This window comes from Ovis aries, chromosome 20, assembly GCF_016772045.2.
Source record: "Ovis aries strain OAR_USU_Benz2616 breed Rambouillet chromosome 20, ARS-UI_Ramb_v3.0, whole genome shotgun sequence".
Taxonomy (NCBI): Eukaryota; Metazoa; Chordata; class Mammalia; order Artiodactyla; family Bovidae; genus Ovis; species Ovis aries.
The window spans coordinates 1,391,513-1,410,465 of record NC_056073.1 but is presented as its reverse complement, the minus strand read 5'-3'; positions in this window follow the sequence as shown (position 1 = coordinate 1,410,465).

Sequence of the window (18,953 nt, the reverse complement as noted above, 5' to 3'; positions counted from 1 at the left end):
TCCTCCCCTCTGTCCATCATTTGTTTGTTCTCTGTATCTATAATTCTGTTTCTGTTTAGTTATGTTAATTTTTTTTCAGATTTCATGTGTGAGTGCATACAGGGTTTGTCTTTCTCTGTTTGGCTTAATTTCACTTATCAGAATACTCTATAGGTACATTCATGTTGATTTCAAGATTTCATTCCTTTTTTTATGGCTCAAAAGCATTCTATTGTGTGTATCTTCTTTATACATTCATCTGTTGACAGGCACTTAGTTTGCTTCCATACCATGGCTATTGTAAATAATGCTGCAATGAATATAAATGTACATGTGCCTATATAATCATTGCAACACCAACACTTCCAGTTAACATTTTTGTTTTCTTTGAATAAATGCCTAGAAGTTGAATTGCTGGAGATATTCTAATTTTTTGAATTTTCATATTTTTCCCATAGTGTTTGTTGCATCAGTTTATATCCCCACCAATGGTACATGAGTGTTCCCACAAGTAATAAATTCATCATTTATTACTTGTTGTCTTTTTGATGATGATCATTCTGACAGGTGTGAGGGGATATCTCATTGGGGTTTTGGTTTGAGTTTGCATTTCCCTGATTAATTAGTGATGTTGAGCACATTTTACACACCTATTGTCCATCTATATGTCTTATTTGGGAAAGTGTCTATTCAGATCCTCTGCCCATTTGTTAATTGGGGTATGTTTTGCTTTTTGTTTTGATGTTCAGTGGTATGGGTTCTTGTATATTTTGGATATTAACACTTTATCAGGTTTGTTGTTTGCAAGTATATTTTCCCATTCAGTAGATGGCCTTCTTGTTTTATGAATAGTTTCTATCTTTGTGCAAAAGCATTTTAGCTTGATTTGGTCTTATTTGCTTATTTTTGCCTTTCTTTCCCTAGCTTGGGGAGACAGACCCAAAAAACATTGCTAAGACAAATGTCAAAGAGCTACTGCTCATGTCTTGTTTTAGGAATTTTATGCTTTCCAGTCTTACATTTAAGTCTTTAATCTATTTTGAGCGTACTTTTGTATATGGTGTGAGAAAGTAGCCCAGTTTTGTTCTTTCAAATGTAGTTGTCCAGTTTTCCCAACACCATTTATTGAAGAGACTGTTTTTTCTCTTTGTATATGCTAATTTCCCTTGTTATAGATTAACCATAAGTATGTGTGTTAATTTCTGGGCTATCTGTTCCATTTATCTATGTGTCTGTTTTTTGAGCCAGTGCCAAGCTGTTTTGATTACTATAGCTTTTCAATATACTCTAAAATCAGGGGGCATGATTTCCTCTTGATGTGTTTGTTTTCCTTAAGATTGTTTTGTCTATACAGAGACTTTCATGTTTTAATACCAATTTAGAATTATTTGTTCTACTTATGTGAAAAATATGCCACTGGTATTTTGCTAGGCATTTCATTGAATCTGTAGCTTGCCTTGAATAGAACGACCCTGTTAACAATATTAATTCTTACAATCTATGAACATGATTTATCTTTCCATCTGTTTCCATTGTCTTCAATTCCTTTCATCAGTGTCTTGTAGTTTTCTGAGTACAGTTCTTCTAGCTCTTCAGGAAGTTTTATTTCTAGGTATTTTTATTATTTTTGATATTGTACATGGAATTGTTTTTTTAATTTCTTTATATTTTTTAGTATATAGAAATGCAATAAATTTACATATATTAATTTTTTAAAAAAACCTTCATCTTCTTTATTTTTAATACTTTAATTTCAGAACAAAATAAACAAACAAACAAAAAAAAACACACAACATTCAAACCTCATGTCAAACGTGGAGAGGAATAGGGCTTGAGGCCCATGTGTATATTAATTTTATGTCCTGGTACTTTACCAAATTCATTGATTAGTTCTAGTACTGTATTGTTGGCTTCGGGGCTATTTTCTATTCTTCAGAAATTTTTATGTAGATAAAGGAGTCAAGGATATTTTAGGAACAGAGAATAGCCTACAAAGATAAGAGTACATGCTTCATTGTATCAGCCAGATGGTTTAGTATAGATACAGAGTATGAGGTGCATGGAGAGGATAGGGATGGTTGGAGAAGAAGTATCATGTTTGCCTTGTAAACTCCTCCTGCCTTTTCATTTTGGGTATAACAGAGATCACTGTCTGTTCACAAAGCCTATGTCCTCTCCTCCTCAGCCACGGTGTGGCTGTGTCCCCATACTCCATGCATGTGATCGAGTGCCCTGTGAGCCAATGTGATACAAGGTATCTTCAGGCCTGGCCCATAAACCCTTCTTTCCTTGTGTGTGGTGTCTCCCTCCATGCTCTGCCTCCATTCAGTAACCTCACATGACTGATTCTAAGATTCTATGTTAGGGTCCCAACATGAAAAAAGTTATGTAAATAAATATACTAAAATATAAACAAGAAATACACTCTTAGGCAGTTAATGACTTTGGGGGTTGTTTGTTACAACAACAAATGTTACCTTAATTATTCATAGAAATTCGTAGAAAAGTTGATGGAAATTCCTACAGCAAAGATATGCAGGCAGATGGGATTTTAAAATAAGATTGGACATGTCACATTGTAAAGTCTGTGGGTTTCAACCATTTAATATGTTCCCAGTTAAAACAACTGCCCTTATGATCTGCCCTTCTAGCCCAACCAACTCTGTAGAAAACACTGAAATGGGAGCCAAAGCCATGAATAACAGAAAGGACTATGAGAAGTAAGAAGAAAAAGGAGCAACAGAAGCACACACACACACACACACACACACAAAAAAAAAAAAAAAAAAAAGAGTAGGACTTGCAGAAGACAAGAGTAACCCTCAGAGTTGGATGCCAGAGTATAATAACAGGGAGGTGATAAACTTGATGTTATCAGTTGAGGTCATGAGGATCAAATAATCAATGTAGAAAACATTTAGTATGTAGAGTGTTCCAGGCAGCTAGCTCATCAGCCAGAGAGGGAATAAGAACAGAGGGAGACAAGGACTGAACTTCTTAGAGATTGTGTTCTGGAGGAATGGCTACTCCAGAGTGAGAGCCTAGTTGAGGCAGATTACTGTTGATGGCGGACTTATTGAACACAAAAGATATAAACACAGCAGGATAAAGGGAGGTAGAGTAGACAAAGTGTATAAAGTGATTTTTAATGAAGTTAGATATCCAGAGCACACTTCAGAATGAAGAATGAGATGAGCTGAGATCAGAGGTCAGAGACCGCTCAGATCACATGCAGAACTGTGTAAATCAAGATAAGGATTGGGAGCATGTAAAAGGGTGATAAGAAACCATTAGAGGGCTTAAATTATTCTGTTTTCTTTAAATATTAATAATTGTCTTCTTGGACTTTCACACTTTTAAGGAATATTCATCAGTTATTTTTAAGTCTCTTGATTTGGGTTTATTCCGTGCTTCCTCATGGATAAGTTCAGATTATCCACTTTGGGCAAGAACACTACAAAATAATATGATTCCTTGAGAGGAGAGAGAAAACAAACAGGAAGTCCATTCGGTCACTATGTTTTAGGGCTGAGTGATGTCAGCTTTGATTACCTGTTTAGGCGATGTCTCAGTCTAATCCAATTAAGAGACAAAATTTACAATGATTTTATCAGAGAATTCATTCTGAAGAATTATTGTTGTTCAGTAGCTAAGTCATGTCTGATACTTCCACCTCATGGACTGCAGCATGCCAGGCTTCCCTGTCCTTCACTATCTCCTGGTGGTGGTTTAGTTGCTAAGTCATGCCCGACTCTTGTGACCCCATGGACCATAGCCCACCAGGATCCTCTGTCCATGGAATATCCCAGGCATAAATTTTGGAGTGGCTTGTCATTTCTTTCTCCAGGGGATCTTCCCAACCCAGGGATCGAAACTGGGTCTCCTACATTGTACATAGTCTCTTGATTACAAGCAGATTCTTTACCAACTGAGCCACCCCTAGAGTTTGCTGAAGTTCATGCCCATTGAGTCAGTGATGTTATTCAACTATCTCATCTTCTGTCCCTACCCCAACCTTCTTTTTCCTTCAATCTTTACCAGCATCGGGGTCTTTTCCAAATGGTCAGCTGTTCACATCAAGTGAACATCAAAATATTGGAGATTCAGCTTCAGCATTAGTCCTTCCAATGACTATTCAGATTTGATTTCCTTTAGGATTGACTGATTTGATCTCCTTGCCATCCAAGGGACTCTCAAGAGTCTTCTCCAGCACCACAATTCAAAAGCGTCAATTCTTTGGGACTCAGACTTTTTCATGGTCTGACTCTTACATCCATGCATAACTGCTATAGAAAAACATAGCTTTGACTATATGGACTTTCGTCAGCAAAGTGATATCTCTGCTTTTTAATATACTGTTTAGGTTTGCCATAGCTTTCCTTTCAAAGAGCAAGCATCTTTTAATTTCATGGCTGCAGTTCCCACCTGCAGTGATTTTTGAGTCCAAGAAAACAAAATCTGTCACTGTTTTCATTTTTTGCCTTCTGGTTTCCACAAACTGATGGGACTGGATGCCATGATCTTAGTTTTTTCCATGTCAAGTTACAAACTAATGGCAAATTGGAGTAATTGTAAGGTGCTGATAAGAGAGAATGCTAAAGAATAAAGGAAACACAGATGTGAGGGCAGCCACCACTGTTGGTACTTATGAAATGCTCAGTGTTCAGTGTGATACAGAGCACCCAAGGAAGGAATGGATCTGATTAGGACCCGCCTCTGGGTTGAGACAGAGGCTGGTTTGAAGATGATGTGGTTGTGTCCCTACTATCATCTGTTCTGAGGGAGCACACTGGAATATGCCTTTTGGGGTTTCAGGGAAAGCTGTCCATAAGGAGGTGCCACATGGTGGAACCCACTGCAGAACGACCTGAGAAGGTTTGGAGACCCTGTATGGGGATGGGGCCAGGCCAGTGACACTCACTGAGAAACCACGTGAGGTAGTAAAGGTGATGCAGTAACCATGCAAGGACCTGCCAGAGGAAGAGCACCATGAGAGCAAAGGCAGGGAGAGCAGTCTTCCCATCTTGCCAGCCACCAAGAAGAAACACAACAGCACTCAGTAGGATCTCAGAGCAGCTGATTTAGGGCAGGTTTGGAGCTCAGATGTGATATAGGCATTGGAAGAGGTTTCAGCTTAGTTTCTTTGCTATACAGAACTAGTTTTCTCTTTGCTATTGATAAGTACCTTGTGGAAAGATATGTTGAAAATATACAAATATACACCTGGGAATTTTAGCATCTATTGCTGATTCTTACCTGAATAATTATTACTGTGCTATTTCCCAAATGTTTTTGTATCTAATACTATTTCCATAATTGCTTCTACATTTATTCTTCTATAAGTTGTCAGCCTCCTCTGTTTGTTTGTTTGTTTGAATGTGAAGTCTTAAATAATTATTTACTATATGTCACACTATATTACTCTTATCACTTATTTAGTTGCTCAGGTTCTCTCAGATTTGACCACTGGGAACTCCTTCCAAGAGGCTCTGATTCCCATTGACATTCTTCCTTTTTCTGTTCTGACCCTCACTTGCCACAGGTGCTCTGCATCATCTGTGACTTCTGTACCACCACTCTGGCAACAGTCTTCTCCTTAAAGAAACTTGGATAAGTTTTACTGGAAAATTTTATTTAAAAACTAAAATCAGGGTGGCACTATGGAAATGACATTTCCCAATAAGCATACAAGCCTAAAATGCTTTCATATATATATATAAATGTACTTGCCTCTATGTTAATTTATATATATGTGTGTGTGTATGTGTATATGTATGGCCTTCTCAGGTGGTATGAGTGTTAAAGTATCTGCCTGCCAATGCAGGAGACATAAGAGACATGGGTTCAATCCTTGGTTTGGGAAGATTCCCAGAAGGAGGGCATGGCAACCCATTACAGTATTCTTGCTTGGAGAATCCCATGGGCAGAGAAGCCTGGTGGACTACAGTTCATAGGGTTGCACAGAGTCAGACACAACTGAAGCGACTTAGTATGCATGCATGCAAGCACATGTGTATATATACAAATATGTATATATCAAATATATGTATTTTGTTTGTTTAAATATTGGAAAGATATATGCAGTTTTAAAGACAAAGGGGAAGGTCATTTTAACAGCTGTAAAAGTCACTTACATTTTGGGCGTTGATTTTTAACCTTTCATGAGTGTGCCTCTTATTTTTAAAGTGTTTCTTTAGAATCAATGCACCAATATCTAAAAAGGCAGCAAAAATCTGAGGATTTGGTTATAGTTGATGGTGAGTTTGTTTTCTTCCCATGCATTCTCAATTATTTGGCTCTTTCTGGGAGTAAAATCTGTGCCACCTGGTTTAACCTGTTTCTAGGTGAAGTCTAATTGCTTGTAATAGGTTGTAAAGCAGTCATGGATTGTCCAAAAAGCTTCCCATGTCAGAAACTGCTTGTTGCCTTCAAGAATTTCATGCAGGGAAAAACCATAAACCAAACAGCAACAGCAAAATAAACCCTAGTGCAGGGATGCCCATGGGTAGTAGTACCACTCAGTTCTTCTCCACCAGGGCCACATCCCTGACACAACACCACCCTTTCTCACCCTGAACAGAGCTGTGATATCAGAATCATTCTTGATTCTATTAAAAGTCTCCCTTGGCAGCCACTTCTACTGTCTTTGCCCATAACAACTGAATTGAGTTAAGTAATGTAAGGAAACTAAAGTGAAAAGTGAAAATGAAGTTGCTCAGTCATGTCTGACTGTTTGTGACTCCACGGACTGTAGCCCACCAGGCTTCTCGGCTCATGGGGATTTTTCCAGAAAAGAATAATGGAGTGGGTTGCGATTTCCTTCTCCAGGGGATCTTTCTGACTCAGGAATTGAACCCAGATCACTCCCCTTGGTGCAGCCACTTCTATTGTCTTTGCCCACAAAACTGGTTTGAGTAAGTAGTTTAAAGGAAAGTAAATTTGGACCATAAAGAAAGCTGAACACTGAAGAATTGACGCTTTCAAATTGTGGTGCTGGAGAAGACTCTTGAGGGTCCCTTGAACTGCAAGGAGATCAAATGAGTCAATCCTATAGGAAATCAACCCTGAATATTCATGGGAAGGACTGATGCTGAAGCTGGAGGTGATTTTGGTCTCCTGATGCAAATAGCTGACTTATTGGAAAAGACCCTGATGCTGGGAAAGATTGAGGGCAGGAGGAGCAGGGGGCAGCAGAGGATGAGAATATTGGAAGGCATCACTGATTCAATGAACATCAGTTTGATCACACTCTGAGAAATAGTGAAGGACAGGAAAACCTCGTTTGCTATAGTTGCAAAGAGTTGAACATGACTAAGTGACTGAACAACAACAAATTTCCCAGTCATGCTTGAGATCAGTCGTTCTAAGCCTTGTCTATGTGCTAGAAGTCAACCTTCATTCAGGGAACTTATTCTCACTACTGCCACTTCATCTGCCCCTGCAATGTATGAACTCCTGCCTCAAGGTTACAGGTGCAAGGTCTTGCACCAAGATCACAGAATGAACCCCAGAAGCAGGGTCACCTGAAAAACTGACTGAGACCCTTTGTAACTGTTACCAAAGGCCCCTGATCATCGCCAGCAAGCTACTTGACCCCAGATTAGGCAAAAATGTCTGCACTAGTGCTCACCCTTCAGTGCCCCAATCAGTTACCTAATGCCAGTGTTCCAGCAGGAATTTTCTTTGTCTTGAGTCTATAAAAATTACCTAGTAACCCACAAAAAGCATTGACTTTCCCTAGCCTGTCAGGAGGTATCAGCCTGCTGCACTTTCAGTGAACACATTTTTTCTGCTCTCTGTTCTTAATAAGCTCACTTCTTTCTGCAAAACTCTGTCTGGAAATTCTTTCCAACCCACATTTGGACTGCCACAACACAAAGCAGTGGCTGCTTGTGCTACAGGACATGGTTCCTGCCAGCAATCATGACACTGCGTCACTCAGCTGTGGAGGTCCTCATGGAGGTGGGTTACCCAGTGAAACCACCCTGGCCTTTGCACACCCTGTTCCTAAAATTATTTGTTTTTACATTAATGCTTCCCCAGTGGCTCAGATAGTAAAGAATCTGCCTGCAATGCAGGAGACCTGGGTTTAATCCCTGGGTCAGGAAGATTGCATTGAGAAGGGAATGGCAACCCACTCCAGTATTCTTGCCTAGAGAATTCCATGGACAGAGGTGCCTGGTGGGCCACAGTCCATGGGGTCCAAATAATCAGAAGAAACTGAGCCACTAACACTCACTTTTTCAGTCTCTCTTTATATACATGCAAGTCTGACTCCTTATTAACAGAAAGTAGAGATACCACCTATTCTGTTCACTCCATTTTACCAAACAAAATATATTAAATACCAGAGCAATGGATGATTTGTCAAAGTTAACAAATTAGATAGTGACAAAGCTTCATTAAGGATTCTTTATTAAGTCCCCTTCTCTTAAATTCCAAGGTATTGGATTTCTGGGTAAAATATTTCTTTTTTTCCCCTTTTAATTGGTATACTGATGATGTAAAATATTACATATTAAGTTCAGTTCAGTTCAGTTCAGTTGCTCAGTCATATCCGACTCTTTGCAAATCCATAAATCTCAGCGCGCCAGGCCTCCCTGTCCATCACCAACTCCCGGAGTTCACTCAGACTCACGTCCATCGAGTCAGTGATGCCATCTAGCCATCTCATCCTCTGTTGTCCCCTTCTCCTCCTGCCCCTAATCCCTCCCAACATCAAAGATTTTCCCAATGAGTCAACTCTTCACATGAGGTGGACAAAGTACTGGAGTTTCAGCTTTAGCATGATTCCTTCCAAAGAAATCCCAGGGCTGATCTCCTTCAGAATGGACTGGTTGGATCTCCTTGCAGTCCAAGGGACTCTCAAGAGTCTTCTCCAACACCACAGTTTAAAAGCATAAATTTTTCGGTGCTCAGCTTTCTTTAAAGTCCAAATCTCATATCCATACATGACCACAGGAAAAACCATAGCCTTGACTAGACGGACCTTAGTCAGCAAGGTAATGTCTCTGCTTTTGAATATGCCATCTAGGTTGGTCATAACTTTTCTTCCAAGGAGTAAGTGTCTTTTAATTTCATGGCTGCAATCACCATCTGTAGTGATTTTGGAGCCCCCCAAAATAAAGTCTGATACTGTTTCCACTCTTTCCCCTTCTATTTCCCATGAAGTGATGGGACCAGATGCCATGATCTTTGTTTTCTGAATGTTGAGCTTTAAGGCAATTTTTTCACTCTCGACTTTCACTTTCATGAAGAGGCTTTTAGTTCCTCTTCACTTTCTGCCATAAGGGTGGTGTCATCTGCATGTCTGAGGTCATTGATATTTCTCCCGGCAATCTTGAGTCCAGCTTGTGTTTCTTCCAGTCCAGCGTTTCTCATGATGTACTCTGCATAGAAGTTAAATAAGCAGGCTGATGATAAACAGCCTTGATGTACTCCTTTTACTACTTGGAACCAGTCCGTTGTTCCATGTCCAGTTATAACTGTTGCTTCCTGACCTGCATACAGGTTTCTCAAGAGGCAGGTCAGGTGGTCTGGTATTCCCATCTCTTTCAGAATTTTCCACAGTTTATTTTGATCCACATAGTCAAAGGCTTTGGCATAGTCAATAAAGCAGAAATGGATGTTTTTCTGGAACTCTCTTGCTTTTTCCATGATCCAGCGGATGTTGGCAATTTGATCTCTGGTTCCTCTGCCTTTTCTAAAACCAGCTTGAACATCTGGAAGTTCACAGTTCTTGTATTGCTGAAGCCCGGCTTGGAGAATTTTGAGCATTACTTTACTAGCGTGTGAGATGAGTGAAATTGTGCGGTAGTTTGAGCATTCTTTGGCATTGCCTTTCTTTGGGATTGGAATGAAAACTGACCTTTTCCAGTCCTGTGCCCACTGCTGAGTCTTCCAAATTTGCTGGCATATTCAGTGCAGCTCTTTCACAACATTATCTTTTAGGATTTGAAATAGCTCAACTGGAATTCCATCACCTCCACTAGCTTTGTTTCTAGTGATGCTTCCTAAGGTCCACTTGACTTCACATTCCAGGATGTCCTAGTGTAGGTGAGTGATCACACCATCTTGATTATCTGGGTCTTGATGCTCTTTTTGTACAGTTCTTCTGTGTATTCTTGCCACCTGTTCTTAATATCTTCTGCTTCTGTTAGATTCATACCATTTCTGTCCTTTATCAAGCCCATCTTCACATGAAATGTTCCCTTGGTATCTATAATTTTCTTGAAGAGATCTCTAGTCTTTCCCATTCTGTTATTTTCCTCTATTTCTTTGCATTGATCGCTGAGGAAGGCTTTCTTAACTCTCCTTGCTATTCTTTTGGAACTCTGCATTCAGTTGCTTATATCTTTCCTTTTCTCCTTTGCTTTTCACTTCTCTTTTTTTCACACCTTTTTTTTTAAGTCCTTCTCAGACTACCATTTTGCATTTTTTGCATTTCCTTTCCATGGGGATGGTCTTTATCTCTGTCTCTGGTACAATGTCACGAACCTCATTCCATAGTTCATCAGGCACTCTATCAGATATTGTCCCTTAAATCTATTTCTTACTTCCACTGTATAATCATAAGGAATTTGATTTAGGTCATACCTGAATGGTCTAGTGATTTTCCCTACTTTCTTCAATTTAAGACTGAATTTATCAATGAGGAATTCATGATCTGAGCCACATTCAGCTGCCAGTCTTTTTTTGCTGACTGTATAGGGCTTCTCCATATTTGGCTGCAAAGAATATAATCAATCTGATTTTGGTGTTGACCATCTGGTGATGTCCATGTGTAGAGTCTTCTCTTGTGTTGTTAGAAGAGGGTGTTTGCTATGACCAGTGCATTTTCTTAACAAAATTCTATTAGCCTTTGCCCTGCTTCATTCTGTTTTCCAAGGCCAAATTTGCCTGTTACTCCAGGTGTTTCTTCACATACTTCTTTTGGAATCTAGTCCCCTATAATAAGATATATTAATCTAGTCCCCTATATAAGATGAAAAGTACATCTTTTGGGGATTTTAGTTATAAAAGGTCTTGCAGGTCTTCATAGAACCGTTCAACTTCAGTTTCTTCAGTGTTACTGTTTGGGGCTTAGGCTTGGATTACCGTGATATTGAATGGTTTGCCTTGGAAAGAAACAGAGATCATTCTGCCGTTTTTGAGTTTGCATCCAAGTACTGCATTTTGGACTCTTTTGTTGACCATGATGGCTACTCCATTTCTTCTAATGGATTCCTGCCCACAGTAGTTTTTCCTTTTGGCATTTCTTTTTCTTGAGGTTGGTTTTGATCACTGCCTCCTGCAGAATGTCACAAACCTTTGTCCACAGTTCTTCAGGCTCTCTATCACAATTAATCCCTTGAATCTACTTCTCACTTCCACTGTATAATGATAAGGGATTTTTCTTTAGGTCATACCTGAATGATCTAGTGATTTCCCCCTACTTTCTTCAATATAAGTCTGAATTTGCAATAAGGTGTTGATGATCTGAGCCAATTCAACTCCTGGTCTTGTTTTGGCTGATTGCATAGAACTTCTCCATCTTTCACTTCAAAGAATATGATCAATCTGATAATTGACTCTTACTTATCAGTTAAAAATTATTTATTTCCACTTTATTAGGATTTTTCTGGAGTTTTACCTTGTTCTTTCATTTGGAACATATTCCTTTGTCTTCTCATTTTGTTTGACTTTATCTCTTGTCTCTATGAAATTAGGGAAAATATTAATCTATTCCAGTCTTGAAGGCACATCTTTTGTAGGGGAGTGTCCCAATGCATTCTGCTGTGCCCAATGGCTTTGGTGGGAGAGCTGGATCTGAGGTGATCGTAGGCCACTTATTCTCCCAGGATGTACTGACAGGCACTGCCTTGGTGGGAGGTAGAGCTGGAGTTGTGGGACCAGAGCTGGGGGCCAGTGTGAATGAGGGTTTCCCCCAGGCTTTATGGTAGCTGCTGCCCTACAGGTGGAAGCCCCTCAGCCCAGGGCCCCAAGAGGTAGAACAGGAGCCCTGATTGTTTTGGTCTTCTCCCTAGCAAGGCAGCAGTTTCCACCTTATTTGGGGATCAGACCAGGCCTGTGGTACTGTAAATGCAGTTCTGAGACAGTTTTGCTTCTCCCCAGTGTGTTCAATGGCAGTCTCCAACTTACCGGGGAGCCGCACCATTGCAGAAATGGCCAGAAATGGCCCCCTAGTGGGGGTTGGTGGGCATGCTAGTGTGTCCTGGCAGGCTAGCCAGAGCACCAGGAAGTTTTGAGTCTACTGCTTCTGTGCTAGACTGGGAACAATTGAGCCTGTATGTTTTCTTCCAAGGTGGAGTCTCCATTTTCACACAGCCCCCTAGTGAGTCTTACTGTTTTCAAACCAGCTAATGAGACTTGTCTTCCCAGTCTGATCCCAGGGTTACTGAATTGTTGGGCTTGGACAACCCTGATGTCTTTGGGGGAATCTTGGAGTCACTGATTTCCCTCCTCCTCTGCCAGGTGTGAGCATCCCAACTAGGTTATTTCTTCTCCCTTTCTATTAGACACCATGTGGTTCTTTATAACATTGGTTATAGAGGAGACATCTCCTCATTTTTAGATTGTCCTCTGAGAAAATTGCTCTGTAGTTGTTTTGATGTCTTCATGGGGAAAGTGAGCTCAAGATCCTCCTGCTCTGCCATCTTGATCCCACCTCAAGGTGCCCTTTTTTATTTTCACCTCTTTTAGATTCTGTGATATTGTCTGGACTTAATTTTTGAAATTCAGAGCATCCAGTAGCTGTGCTGGAGAAAGCTGTCAACTCTGGAGCACTCTTTTCTCTGACCTCCACATTTCAGGGAGATAATCAGAAAGTGAAGATTTGTGTGTCCTAGTTTGTTGGCGAATAACCATGTAGAAAAGATGGCATCTTTATCCAGTGTTTCCCAGTAGGAAAAATAAATAAATAAAAGGACATGAAGTAAACTTAATATCTAGAGATAAGTTGAAAGTTGCAGAATTGGTCACAAACTAAGGGGCAATGCCTTCCTGATCATTAGAATTGTTTAACAATGGAAAGGAATCTTCCATGAAGTAGTGATTCAAAAGTTTTCAAAAGGAGATCAGATTTCAAGAAGAGATCAGATTTCAAGAAGGGATCAGTTTTCAAGAAGAGATCAGAGTGTAGACACAGGACTTTTATACAGTCTGAGAGGCTGGGCTGCTCCTGAGATATAATGTGTTCACTAGTTCAAGTTGAGTGACAAAAATAGATTAGTTTACTAATCAGTTTGCAAATTAATTGTAGCTTAGGTCAACAGGGTTTGGTTACTAAGTAGCAGCTCAGAGCCTACATTAATTTGATTTAAAAACATATGTTCCTTTTTGCAATCTGTTTTCTTCACATGTTGTTCACTGGTATGTCAAAACATGCCAGTGTCATGATTAAAAATTCACTCACTTAGCACACACTCATGTATTTGATTTAAAAAAAAAAAAAAGCCCTGTAACTTTTTAAAAATTTTATACCTATCATCCCATGAGTCATTCTCTATAGAGGAACAGTACCATCATGTGCACTGGCGATTTTGCACACGTCTACATAGACTTTGCAGGCTGGGATGAATGACAGTCTAATCCACATCTTTGTGAAGCACCCTGTGATTTCTATGGACAAATACAAATGAGGACGTTGGTGAGCCCTTGCCACAGGGTTGTTTCTCACCCACCTTCCTACCTTGGGGAAAGTGTCACAACATCGTCTCTATTCCTTGTCCCTAATTTCAGTTGAGAACAGGACTTTGTACCATGTCCTCTTTCAGGGTACAACTGCAGGCTTTAATTACCCTGGGATTAGAGTTTAGAGTTCATTTTTCAGAGTTGGAGTAATCCTCTGCCCATTTTATCGCCCATTCTGTTTGGTATCTTCCTGTGGGACTTGGGAGGTGGGGTGATGACCCCATGATGATCCCGCTGTTGCTATAAGTAATAAACGGTCCCAGCAGCTGGAGTGGTCTTTGCCATCCTGGTAGGTGCCATGTTGCTGCCTAGGGACTGCTTTCTCACTTCACAGTTTATATTCAGGGAAAGACTTATCCTGGGTCTAGCCCCTCATCTGTCTGCTTGGGCATGATAACCAGGCTGGAATTTAAATTGCTCTGGCAAGCAATATCCACATTTGATGTGTTCCATTCCCACTTGGACATTACAGTGTAGCTTTCTGGTCTTGAGCTACATTTGGAGGAAACGACAGTGCCTCCCCTGACATCTGAGTTACTGCCTGGTACTCAAGCATATACATGTGGAAATTACCTCTCTTTCCAATCTGAGCTCCATCTTGAGTGAAACAAACTTTACTATTGAATTTTGTGTCCATTGATTTTCTGGTCTCTCTTCCTTCCTGTTATAAGGGCATAATAGTTCTTATATATCTTTAAAATTGTTGCATCATGAAGAATTTAGAAGTATACTACAGAATTTAAATTATCTAACAGTATATAATATCTGCAAATATTAGACCTTTCAGATTCTATATTTTGATAAGGTTAAAAGACTAATACATCTTCCTTGATAGTTATTTCATTGTTCTTTCTGAATCCATTGAATGTGCAAAAAGTATTAAAGATGACCATTTTGCTATAATCATGACATTTGTAGTGACAGTAAAATGGACAGTATATCATGGCAGACAGGCTGTTCTGGAAACACCTTCACAGGTGTGAAAAATAATAATATCCTAAAACTTTGTTTATACCTAACACAAAATCACTGTAGCAACTCCTCTAAGAATATCATCATGTGTTTATTAAAAATATATCTCCTATGATTAAAAGTTATATATTATATATCTATTTACTGTATATATATACATAAATATATCTCCTATGATTAAAAGTTATATATTATATCTCTATTTACTGTATATATATACATATATATGCACATGAATACAAAATGGAAACATCATACCTAATCATTGTATCAATTATATAAAATGGTTAGCTAAATTAAATGATAGATATTCAGCCATTACATGTGGCCTAATGTGTACATAAAATATGATATTATAAAGAAAAATACTTACAAAATAATAGATACTAAATACAATATGATCCAAATATATATCCATTCGTATAGATACACAACTATAGAGCAAAAGCTGTCTAGAAATTTATCTAGAGGTTTCTAGCTATTAACTGTGCTATCTTGAGGAAACAGTACTAAAAACTTAGTGTTTTAAATTTATTTTTCTAATATTTATCTTTCTAAAGATTACCTTCTAAAACTTCTAAATACTTTCTAAAATTTACAAGCAATAAAATATTTCTACCCTCCTCTTCCTTCTCCTCTTTTTCTTCTTTTCTTCTTCTGATTTACTACTCTATGAGTTTTAACAAATATGTAGATGCTGATAACTCCATCACCAAAAGAGTATAGACAATTCCATACCCCAGAGAACACTTTTTCTACTTCTGATCCTTGGTGACTACTAATCTGTCCTTTGTTCCTATAGCTTTGCTTTTTCCAGAATGTCAAGTAAATTGGTAATATCATTTTTGTTGTTGTTCTTGTTTAGTTGCTAAGTTGTGTCTGACGCTTCATGACCTAATGGGCCATTGCCCACCAGGCTCTTCGGTCCACATGATTTCCCAGGCAAGTATACTGGAGTATGTTGCAATCTCTTTCTCCAGGGGATCTTCCCAACCCAAGGATCGAACCCACGTCTCCTGCACTGGCAGGAAGATTCTTTACCGCTGACCCACCAATGAAGCCCAGCATCATTTTTACTTTTATCTTAATTGTTTTCTTATTATTTCATATTAAGAAATGAGATTACAACAGAATTGATTATCTACAAAATGATTAATTTTTAAGAAGTGGTTACTAGATTCAGAACTGCTTATTCAATGTGTATGTCATTTAATTGTTTCATACATATTTTAGATTACTTTACAGGAATTTGGCATTAACCTATGCCTCTACTGTTAGTATGCAAGGGTGCTCATCTTAAAAAAAAAAGAAATGCTTCGTTATCATGGATTGGAAACGTGACAGGTAAAAATTACATTTTACTCACTTGATACTTTTGAACTCTGGAGCCAGAGAAGACTATTGAGAGTCCCTTGGTCTGCGAGATCAAACCAGTCAATTCTAAAGGAAATCCACCCTGAATATTTATTGGAAGGACTGATACTGAATCTCCAATAATTTGGCCATCTGATGCAAAGAGTTGATTCATGGGAAAAGACCTTGAAGCTGGGAAAGATTGAGGGCAAGAGGACAAGGAAGGAAGCAACAGAGGATGAGATAGTTGGGTGGCATCACTGATTCAATAGACATGAATTTGAGCAAACTCTGGGAGATGGTAAAGGACAGGGGAGCCTTGCATGCTGCAGTTCACGGCCTCTCTTTACATATATATATATATAAATACATATATATATATATACTTTTTTTTTTTTCAAACAGGCACTGTGACTAGGCCTAAATGATGAATCATAATTGGCTTAAAACAGTCATGACTGTATTAACTACTTTCCCAACTTCTCTTGGAACAGAGTAGTTGAGTGACAGAACTGCCAGGTAAAGTATAGGACGTCCAGTTAAATTTTAATCTAAAATAAATAATTACTAATTTTTATATCAGTCCCAAATATTACATTGGACATGCTTATAGAAAACATTAGTCATAATTTATCTGAAATCCCAATTTGACTGTGTGCCTTATCATTTAATTTGTGAAATCTTCTGTAGACCTACATCTATTTCTAGCAAATGAAGCCTAAGAGAAAGTTTGTTTCAAGGATTTCTGGGAAAGTTTTGCTTTTGTAAAAAAGTTCACATAAACCTGGTCTTTCCTTTTGCCTCACTCCTCAAGGTAGATCAAATGAAATTTAATAGCCATCTCATGAGGGATGTCACCACCACAAGATTTAAAATGAAAGACACAAACTGAGGAGGCATTTTGAAAGCTGCTTGAAGCTGGATCTCTGGCATCAGATGCACTGGAGACTTGTTCCAATTTTTTTTTCTTCACAAGAAAAACAGCTCCTTCTTAGTGAATCTACTGTAAATTATTATTATTTTTTTAATTTTATGCTGAATGCAGTTCCAGTGGTCATATATTCTTTGAGGACTATTTATTTCTCTTTATATACCAAAACTGATTTGCTTATATGATAATAAATACAACCACTCATTCATTCAGTGACCTCATTGTAAGCACCAACTTTATGTTTGGGAAGCACTGATTCACTATAGCACTTCCTCAACCTCTGCCAGTTATTTTCCAGAATAGTGCAAAGGACAGAAAATTGATGAAGTTAAAAGCATGCATCAAATTCTTCAAAAAACATTATCCACATACCAGATGCAATATTTGGGTTAGGGATCAGAGAATAGGGAATTTATAGTATATCTTCCTATCTTTGTTTATTTACCATGGCTCTTTGACATGAACTAAAAAACATGTAGTCTCTGGTAATTCTTTCAATCCAATATTTTGATCTTTTAATGGGTGAAAATTCTTCCTAAATTCTGGGGATAGGCCCTCAGCCATGGTGTTTGGTGGTGTGACATTTTCTCACTCACCATTTTGAGTGCCATCTCACAATTTAATTGTTAATTCGAGATAAACTGTCTCAGGAGAAATTAGGCAATGTTATTTAAAAGTTGACTTTTGTATTCTTAGATAACTTGACACAGTAGTACACTAGTCATTACTCTGTTGCTGATGAATTTTGCATCCACGTTTTAGTGAAAGTTAACTCTTTCTAGGACGTCTTCCGAGTGTCATGGGTATTGTGCCCTGCTCTGTGCTGAGGGAAGAGTGCCGGAAATCATGAAACTAGCACAGTCAATTAGCCTCAATCCCACCAGATAATCTTGCAAAAAATAAATCTAGGTACTAATTTAATTAATATTTTAAATATTATTTTCAAAAATCATTTTATATTTATCTTATAAGTATATAAGAATGCCAACTACTTACAAGACAATCAATAAATTCTCTAGTAACTGAGAGATATTAATGTCAAATTAATATACTGATATTTACACCATGTTGATCACATGAAGAATTGGTTTCTGATGAAATCTAATAGTTACTTGTCACATATTTGGTGATCACAAACTTATATTTAGCTTTTCAGTGCCTACTCATTTAAAAGATACATCTTTTTCAAGTGAGGCTACTCAAGCTTATTTTGTTAATAGTAGTATACATGGCTTAAAAGCATAAAGTGTGTGGTAGGCTGACTAATGGACATGCCCACATATAACTGTGCTGAGGGAAGAATTTACCAGTCCTTGGAATCTGTGAGTGTTCCTTTTCATGGCAGCAGGGACTTGGCAGATATGGTCAAGATGAAGATCTTGAGAGAGGAGATGATACTGGTTTATCCAGGGAGATCTGATATAATCACAGGGATTCCTATAAGAAGAAAATGAGGGATCAGAAGGACAGAGGTGATGTGAAAACAGAGCAGAGATTTGAGATTCTACACTTACTTATAGCTTTGAAGATGAAGGAAGGAGCGGCCAGGTAATGCAATGGGTGTAGTCATAAAAGCTAGAAAGAAAATAATTTTGTAACAACAAAAAATGGTAGAAATCTGTTCCCATTAGGTTCCAACTATATGAATAATACTTGTAATTTTTCTTTACCTTTTCATCTGCTGATAGACACGTAGTCTGTTTCCATGCCTTGGTTATTGTAAACAATGATGCAATGAACATGGACGTGTAAAAGCGGAATTGCTGGATCATATAGTAGTTCTATCTTTATTTTGGGAGGGGAAACTCTATACTGTTTTTTATAGTGGTTGTATCCATTTCCAATCCTACCAATAGTGCACAAATATTCCTTTTTCTCCATAACATCTCCATCTAGCACTTTACTCTTCTCTTTCTGGTAATAGTCATTCTGACAAGTATGCGGTAATTATGGTTTTTATCTGCATTTCCCTGATGATTAATGATGATTGGTGACTTTTTCTTGTACCTGGTGATTTTCTTTAAAC